Below are 8,187 nucleotides of genomic sequence, written 5' to 3'. Positions count from 1 at the left end.
ATATCCCATTTTTTTCAGAATAAAAATAACTTGAAGGGCAAAACTTAATAGAAAAAAGCACAATTATTAAAATCAGAAAGGAAACCTTAGAAAGTGATCTGAAGGTCAAAAGTCATTTAATGTTAAAACAAACTGTATTGAATCTCCATGTGTCCAACACTCATCTAGCTATTAATAGTCATGTTATCGTCTTTTGTCTATACATTTACCCAACATTTTCTTCTAATTTATATTTTCCAGGCTCCTAATCTTATGATTTAAAGAATCTAATTATAGTATGAAAGAGAAATGTATGAATACACACATGAATTGGTTAGAAGAGAAGTGAACCTAGATTGATCTCCTTAACAATTTTTCAAGTCAGGAAGGGAAAAACAATATGAAACTAAAAAAAAAAAAAAAAACTAATAGATACATATATTCTTAGGGGAAAGTGATGAAAGTACAGAGATTTTTAAAGGTTTAACTAAACTTCTGGAAAGTGGGTTCTAACCACAGGAGATTTTTAGCAGCTATATCATCGGAGTTGATATAACAAAGAAAAATCATGGATACATACACATTCAAAATGGAAATGACAGCTGAGGTCATGCAGTCAATTCTTTGTCTGCTGAAAGATTGTGCTTGCTTTGCTTTATGGTATAACCACCCATCTGATTTTAAATGATAGACAACATGAATCAACAGGCTTATATAGACATCATAAAGGGCAATCACAAAGTTGTCCCAATTGTCTGTTAATTATATGCGGACTATTGAGAAGTCAGAGATGGTGCCCCTCGGAGATATACAGTTGCCTTCATAGATAGAATATTTCACCTCTGATAGCAAAAACAGTGGTTTGAGAATATTCAATAATTCAAAAAAATAGTCTAAGAGTGATATGGAAATGCTAGAAATGTAGATATATATTTATGTGTATATACATATTTATGTGTATATAAATGTTTATATATGTATATGTATATGTATTTTATATATGACTCTTTCCCAAATTTTAAAGTTTTTTTGTTTTGTGATTTTTTTGGAGGGTGGGGGGTGCAGATCTCCTGTCAAGACTGTAATGTTCACTTGTGCCTATGACTTTACTGTTTATTTTTCAGAAAACTCATCCCGAGCTCCTGTGCATAATATTCAATATTGGGGGTATGTATGTGATTTGTGGAGCTCTTTCTCAGAGCAGCTCCATCCCTTGGAAAACAGAACACGTGCTGTACATATTTAGCCACGAAGCCTCCCCATACTCCAGACTTTCTCTTATCAACATAGCAAAGCCATTGTGTGCTGCTTAGATTCTCCCTTCCTGCGATGTGGCTCAGAAATCGCCTTTAGGCAGAAAGCCAGGATTGATCACATGGTCTCTCCTCATGTTTTCCCTTCTCTTAGAGATCACAGCCCTGCAATTCTTATTTTTCAATGTTTGAGAAAAAGTTTCATAGATTTCCGCCCCGCCCCCCCCCCCTCAACACACACCAGTTTTCTTGTAGAGGAGAAAGCTAAAACTGTTATCAGTCATACTATTGTGGCTGCAGGAATAGGTTTTCTCTCCAAGTTTCAACTGGTGGAGTCTTTTTTAAGTAATCAATTTATCTGTTTATTTTTCTTTTACATGGACTGATTTAAAGGCACTTCCAAATATAGTCTCCCTGTAAAGTACAATTTTGTTACCAGATAGACCATTCTCTTATATTTTATATATAAGGAATAATTTATTGGGTAAAGAATGAATAAAAATTACTAACCTCTAACATTGTCATTAGACAAACCCCACTGGAAAAATTTGACTACATTTCTACAGAGAGACAGAGAACATAGCCGTTAGTTCTTATAATCATGACACATCCTGAATATGTGCATTTATGTATTAATGCATGCTCATGATAATTAGGCAGCACCATATCCAATGGTAAACAATGGAGTATGGGGTTTGATGAGAGGGACACAGCCCCTGAAACCCTGAACTCAGTTGTACTGATTATTGCTGCTATAACAAATAATCAAAATTTAGTGGCTTAAAACGTTAATTTGTTATCTCATACTTTTGTAAGTCAGAAGTTGAAGTATAGCATGATACAGCTAGGATCTTTGTTTGTAATATAGGTCTTACACGGCTGGAATCAAGGTGACAACCTGCTTGCTTTCCTTTAAGCCTGTTGGTAGAATTTGGTTCCATGTAGATCCCCATTTCCTTTCTGGCTTTTCTCAGAGAGAATCTCTCAACTCTGTGGCCACCTGCATTCTTCATCATATTTCCCTCTTCATTCTCAAGTCAGCCAAAGTGACTTTTGACACTTTGAATCTCTTTGACTTCTTCTGCCTCATGTCTTCTGTCTCCAGCAAGAGAAAGTCTGTATTTAGGGCTCCTGTGATTAGATTGGACCCACTCAGATAATCTCGAATAATTTCCCTTTTTAAGATCAGTCACCTTAATTATATCTTCAAAGTCCTTTTTGCCATACAACAAAACGTATTGCCAGATTGCAGGGATTAGACCATGGGCGTCTTTGGTGGAGGTGGAAGCATTCTGCTTACCATATAAGTTCTTCAGAGACTCCAGTATTAAAGGCAGATAATTGTTTGGAAATCAAAGCACATTTTCTCCAACCATGCTTATTTACTAAAGGTGTTTATACATATCAGGTAGCATAAAAAAAATACATTTTGACCTGTAAGTCCTCAAAGTAGAGTATTTCAACTCATACAATTTAAAAATTGTATAAAATAATATGTCAATATCTTAATCTCTTAATGAGGGAAGATGGCATAATACATCATCTTCAAAAATCATTAACCTGCATGAAATAGTAAGTTTATAATATGCAGTGATCAATAGCTAAATCATCTAAATTGAATCAGTTGATGTACTGAGTCTAATAACTTTGAAGAGATGAAGGGAAGAAATATAACAGCAGTTGCTTCAGGTAAAAAAGCAGTAAATATCATTGTCTTTGATTGTCTAGCTTCTTAATAACCCACCTTTGGATGCAAAGAATCAATTTAAACTGGGTAATATTGTGAGAGACAAAGCCTTTCATTGAGTAGAAAATAACTAGTATTCTAGAAATCTATATATACAATCTGAGTTTACAAGATGATGTTAATTCCCTCTTTTCTTCCTTCTTAAAGACAATGCCATTGTTAGGCTGTTTTAATAGGAATAGAGTATGTAGAAGTGAGGAGATAATCCCTCTCAATCAATTCTACATGGGTCAAACCACACCTAGAATATTATATTCAGTTCTGGAAATCACACTTTGATGGGAATAAATATAGTGGATTTTAGAAAAGAGTATCCATATGTCAACAGAGATTAAATTTGACATTTGAAGAATGGTTGAAATAACTGGAGAAGAGGAAGGAGTTAGCCTAAGTTCTATTTGCAGTTATCTAAAAGACTTTCATAAAAGAAAAGGAAGGACTGAATTTTTTCTGAGTGGCTTAAATGGAAAACTTTTGACTAATAAGGTGGAAGTAACAGTGAAGTAGATTTTTGCCTCAATTAATGTAAGAAGCAACTCATTAATTTAGGAGATGTTCGGTACTGAAAAAGCTATCCAGAGAGTGCTTTATTAGTAAGTAGAGAAGTTTAAGGAGATCTGAATGAAATTTGGAGGAGATATTATAGAGCAGCAGTGTTTTATAAACTTGAATGCACACATACCAACTACCTGGGGATTTTAAAACTGCAGTGTCTGAATCAGCAGGACCGAGATGGGCATAAGATTCTGTATTTCTAATAAGTCCCAGGTGATACAGATTGCTGCTCATCCTCAGATCCGGCTTTGACTAGCAATTTTGTGGAAAGATTACATGCACTGTATAGCAGAAAGCATTGGTGATCTAAGGTTCCTTTCACCACTGATAATTTAATAAAGCCTGTTGGATCTACTAGGCACACAACTGATGTGTTAGGCGATTTCTATCATCCTTTCTGCTTTGGAAAAAGAAACAGGAGAATCTTCACAAGTCAGAGAAAGTGAGGTTACTTTGACTAAAGAGGAGGTGGTCCAGGACTCAGAATGCTCCTCTTCACACTTTATATTACCTATGTCCTTTACATTGAGGTTTTTGACAGCAAATGGTGATCAGAAACTATTCTGTATTTCCTTGAGTAGTATTTTATTTTGTGTAACTGCTTCTTGGCTTTATTTAGTAAGTTTGAAATAAAATTCTTAAATGAGATGTTTATATTTAGATCATGATTAAATGTTAAATTAATTTTGGCAAATTACATGTGGCAGGCTACAGGCTAGAAGCTGAAATATTTTTTTAACTTCCAAAGACTTTTGTTGTTATTTTATTCTTTTTATGGTCTAGCTATAAATGAAAGGCCATTAAAGAGGGCCATTGCATTCATTGGTTATAAAGCAGAAGCATAGAGACTTAATTGTATAACTCCTCTGGACAGAAATGTCTAAGCACTTTATCTTTGTTAACACATGGACCACAAACCACATGTAGTTTGACCATAATTAAATCTTGTCTCTAAGATGCGATGGCATTTCTGTTACATTGAGAAAATTCTCTTCAAAGAAAGTTGTAATCGTTTACCATTATACAATTGATTCCAATTACTTGTTTTGGCATTAGGCAGGAATGTCAAATGAAAGAAAAGAAAAAAATTTCACATAATTTTCAAAACCTGTCACAAACAGACTAAACAACCAGTTATTCTCTCTTCCTCCTGATAGCCTAATTTAAAGGCTCGTAGCTTCAAATTAGAGTAAAAATTTTTATTATTACTATAGTTCAATTTTCAGCTCCTAATGCCAGTATCTAGGCTAAAAAAAACGCCACTTTCTTGTACCCATTGGTTGAAGAAAGCTGAAAGAAAAATAATTTTAAAAATTAAGAAATGTCCTATTTTTCAGTGTCTCATTAGAAGGAGAAAGGAGGACATAATTTAATGATTTTGTTCCAAATTATATAGAAAAATCATGATAAATTGGTACAAGAAGCTAAGCTTCAAGCTCTGTGTTCTGATTAATGGAAACAATTCTCTTAACTATAAGATGAGGAAAGGGACAGTGGGCTTAGGAGAATTTAGGTTGACATATTTGATTTATTATATTGGGAGAAAATGAAACAATATTTCCTTTGCATTTAGATGTCAATCATTGACAAATTAACCCCTATAAATGGTTTCTTGTTATAGCCTCTCTTCCATGTCTGCTTTAAAAGGAGATTGTCACAAAACCATTTTAGAAGAATAATCTTGGTACATACAGATCCATGTCTCAGAGGCCTCAAATAGTCTGTCAGAAATGGATTTCGTATGTGAATAAATTTAATTTCTGAATAATTGAGAAAATAAAATTTCCACAGAAACCAACCAAGATGGATGGGAAGGTCTAATTGATGTGGGTGGATTAAGGCCTATATAAGATTAGTCTAACACAAACATACACACACACACACACACACACACACACACACATACATATATTATATATATATACATATATATATGTATGAGATTGAGCCAATATAAATTTGCATTGAAAATTGAATTGAGATTTCAATGAAATAATTTTATTCCTAGATTCATTTAATTTAATTTTGATTGGATAGCAACCAAGTATTCTAGATACATGGAACTCCTACTTTTTTCTCAATGTTCCTCAATGGAGGCCCACTCTTCCATTCAAGGCTCTCATAGCTCAGGTTAAAATGCATTCAGCTTTGATATGCCTTTTTTATCCCTTCAACAGAATTTGGATTTATTTTATTGCTTTCAGAAACAGTTTTGAGTTTCATTTCCTCTTGAAATTCCTAAAGTTTCTAGTCTTATAAAGTATTCTATGATTCCATTAACAGAAAGGGATCCTGTAAAGATACACTAAGGAGATTAAAGTGCTATGGTCAGTCAGTGAGTTGAATGACAGGAAGAGGAAAGAGTTTAAATGCCTTCTTATTAGCAGGTATTACCTCTTGTTTTATTATGTTGCACAGACTTAATCATGAAGAGAGGTGAGGGCTAAGCAAGAGGTCCTTTTGTTGTATTTGTTTTAAGGTAATGGGATAATCAAAAATATAATGAAAAGTTCATGGTTCATAAGTACACATTAAAAAATGTCTCCAGTTGAAACAAGCCTTCCATTGATCGATTTAACAAAATTTGATCTCTTTTCAGACATACCAACTAATGGACTAACTATGCTAGAAGAGAGTAATAATTTTCCATATTGTCAGTTTCACAAACATTACTGATTCTAGTGCTGGGGAAATTAAAAACAAGGAACTGTCAAATTACCTTAAATATAAACATATTAAATATAAACATAAACATATAAAAACAATTTTAAAACCTAATAATATTGTTATAGGTGGTTATGAATTCTTATTTCATATTCTCTGTCATTCCATGTACATATCTTAGATTTTAACAACACCAAAGGAGTTATATCCTGGTATTGACATATACTACTGATTCCTCTTTATCTCTCTCTGAATGTGTGCATGTCCCTCCCTCACCTTTCATAGCTCAGGATTCCTTCTGGGTTACATTTGATAAAATTATTAGGGCTGTTTTCATGCCACAACGGCAGTTTTGTAGTTACAAGAGCAAGTACATGGCCTGCAAAGCACACTCTATTATTCACTATTAGGATCTTTACCAAAAAAAAAAAAAAAAGTTTGCCAATCTTTGACACACTGTAAAACACAGATTTTGGGGGTAGGGAGAAAGACAAATGAATCAGTGGGTTAGAAGGGTTTCCAGAATGTCACTCTCTATCATAGCCATGACTGACTTCATTTATTAATAGATAAATATTATAAGAGAGTACAGATGTGACTGCCATACAGATGTGGACTCTTTTTTAATACTTTGAAATCTTTAATATTTTGAGATCTTTAATGACAACATTTAAAATTATTTTTTATTTGTAAAGTGAAGATAAAACCACTTGCTTTATTAGAATATACATGTAAAAGCTAAGTGTAGCTTTCAATAAATAATAACCACTTTTCTTCTAAATCTTTTTCATTAAAATAGCTACATAAGTGGAACTAATAAGTAGTCTTAACATGAGCTTATATTTTTATTGCATTCAAATGAGTACTTTGTGTTTCCTACTTGAGTTCATGGAGCGCCATTTTTAGGATCCTTGTCTTATTAGGAGACAGGTGTCAAAATATATATCCCCACTTATCCTTGGATAGCTGTCTTAAAAGGTACTTCTCTATATAGCTTTCCTCACTTCCAGTTCCTGCATAATTCTCAAAAACAGAATTTGTTTGTTTCATCCCTATAGTTACTGCTAGTATAAAGCCAAAAATATAGTATAATATAGTATAGTAAAATGCTCTAAATGAAATGTATTTCATTTACAGTAAATTATAATTTTCAAAATGCATTTTAAGGTGGGACCGAATAAATTAACTCTCGATAATCTATTTGATTGTTATTTAATTGTTGTATTAAATGCCTCTTCAGTTTGAAGAAAATTATTATGAACTAATAGCCATTCACTAAATAATTGGAATCAGAATAAAAGTATCAAAATAAACACCGAACTAATTTATTCAAAGATAGACTGTATTAAATAATGCATATATCTTTGGAATATAAAAATGCCCATTTATTAAGAAAATATATGTGTATATTATATCCACAATTTCTCGTTTAGGTGGAAAAATGTTTTAAATTACTTTTGTCACCTAAAATATAAATCAAAATCAAAATGTATTAAAAATTATACTCTGACCAATCAATAGATGTCGTAATGACTAGGCGCTAAAAACTATGTCTGTGAACAACTGGAGAGTTCACAAAAACTATTATGGAAAACCTGTTTACTTCATTTTAGAAATCATTTTAATGGTTCCAGCTACTTACTGCTTTGGCCTGCAGGAGATTTGAGTGGACGAAATTGCATTTTTAGCAGGAAGAAATGAAAACTGACTGTGAGAGATGAGACATAAAAAATTGTTGAGAGAGCCAGAGACAGATTCGGAGAGAAAGAGAAGGAAGGAAGGGGAAAAGAGAAAGAAAATAAACAGAGCAGATATACACAACACAAAGCAATTTATGGCCATTTACACCAGTTTGCCAAGATTTTCTTTTAATCAAATAAAGAAACCTAGGTGTTCCTACTTGTCCTCTGAGATCAACCTAAAAGCGTCATGTCAACCTTAAAATCCTCCCATGTTTTCTGGTAGAATGGAAGCTAAAATAAAGTCAAT

This window comes from Rousettus aegyptiacus, unplaced genomic scaffold (assembly GCF_014176215.1).
Source record: "Rousettus aegyptiacus isolate mRouAeg1 unplaced genomic scaffold, mRouAeg1.p scaffold_m13_p_5, whole genome shotgun sequence".
Lineage (NCBI taxonomy): Eukaryota > Metazoa > Chordata > Mammalia > Chiroptera > Pteropodidae > Rousettus > Rousettus aegyptiacus.
The sequence above is the reverse complement of the archived record's forward strand: the minus strand, read 5'-3'. Positions refer to the sequence as shown.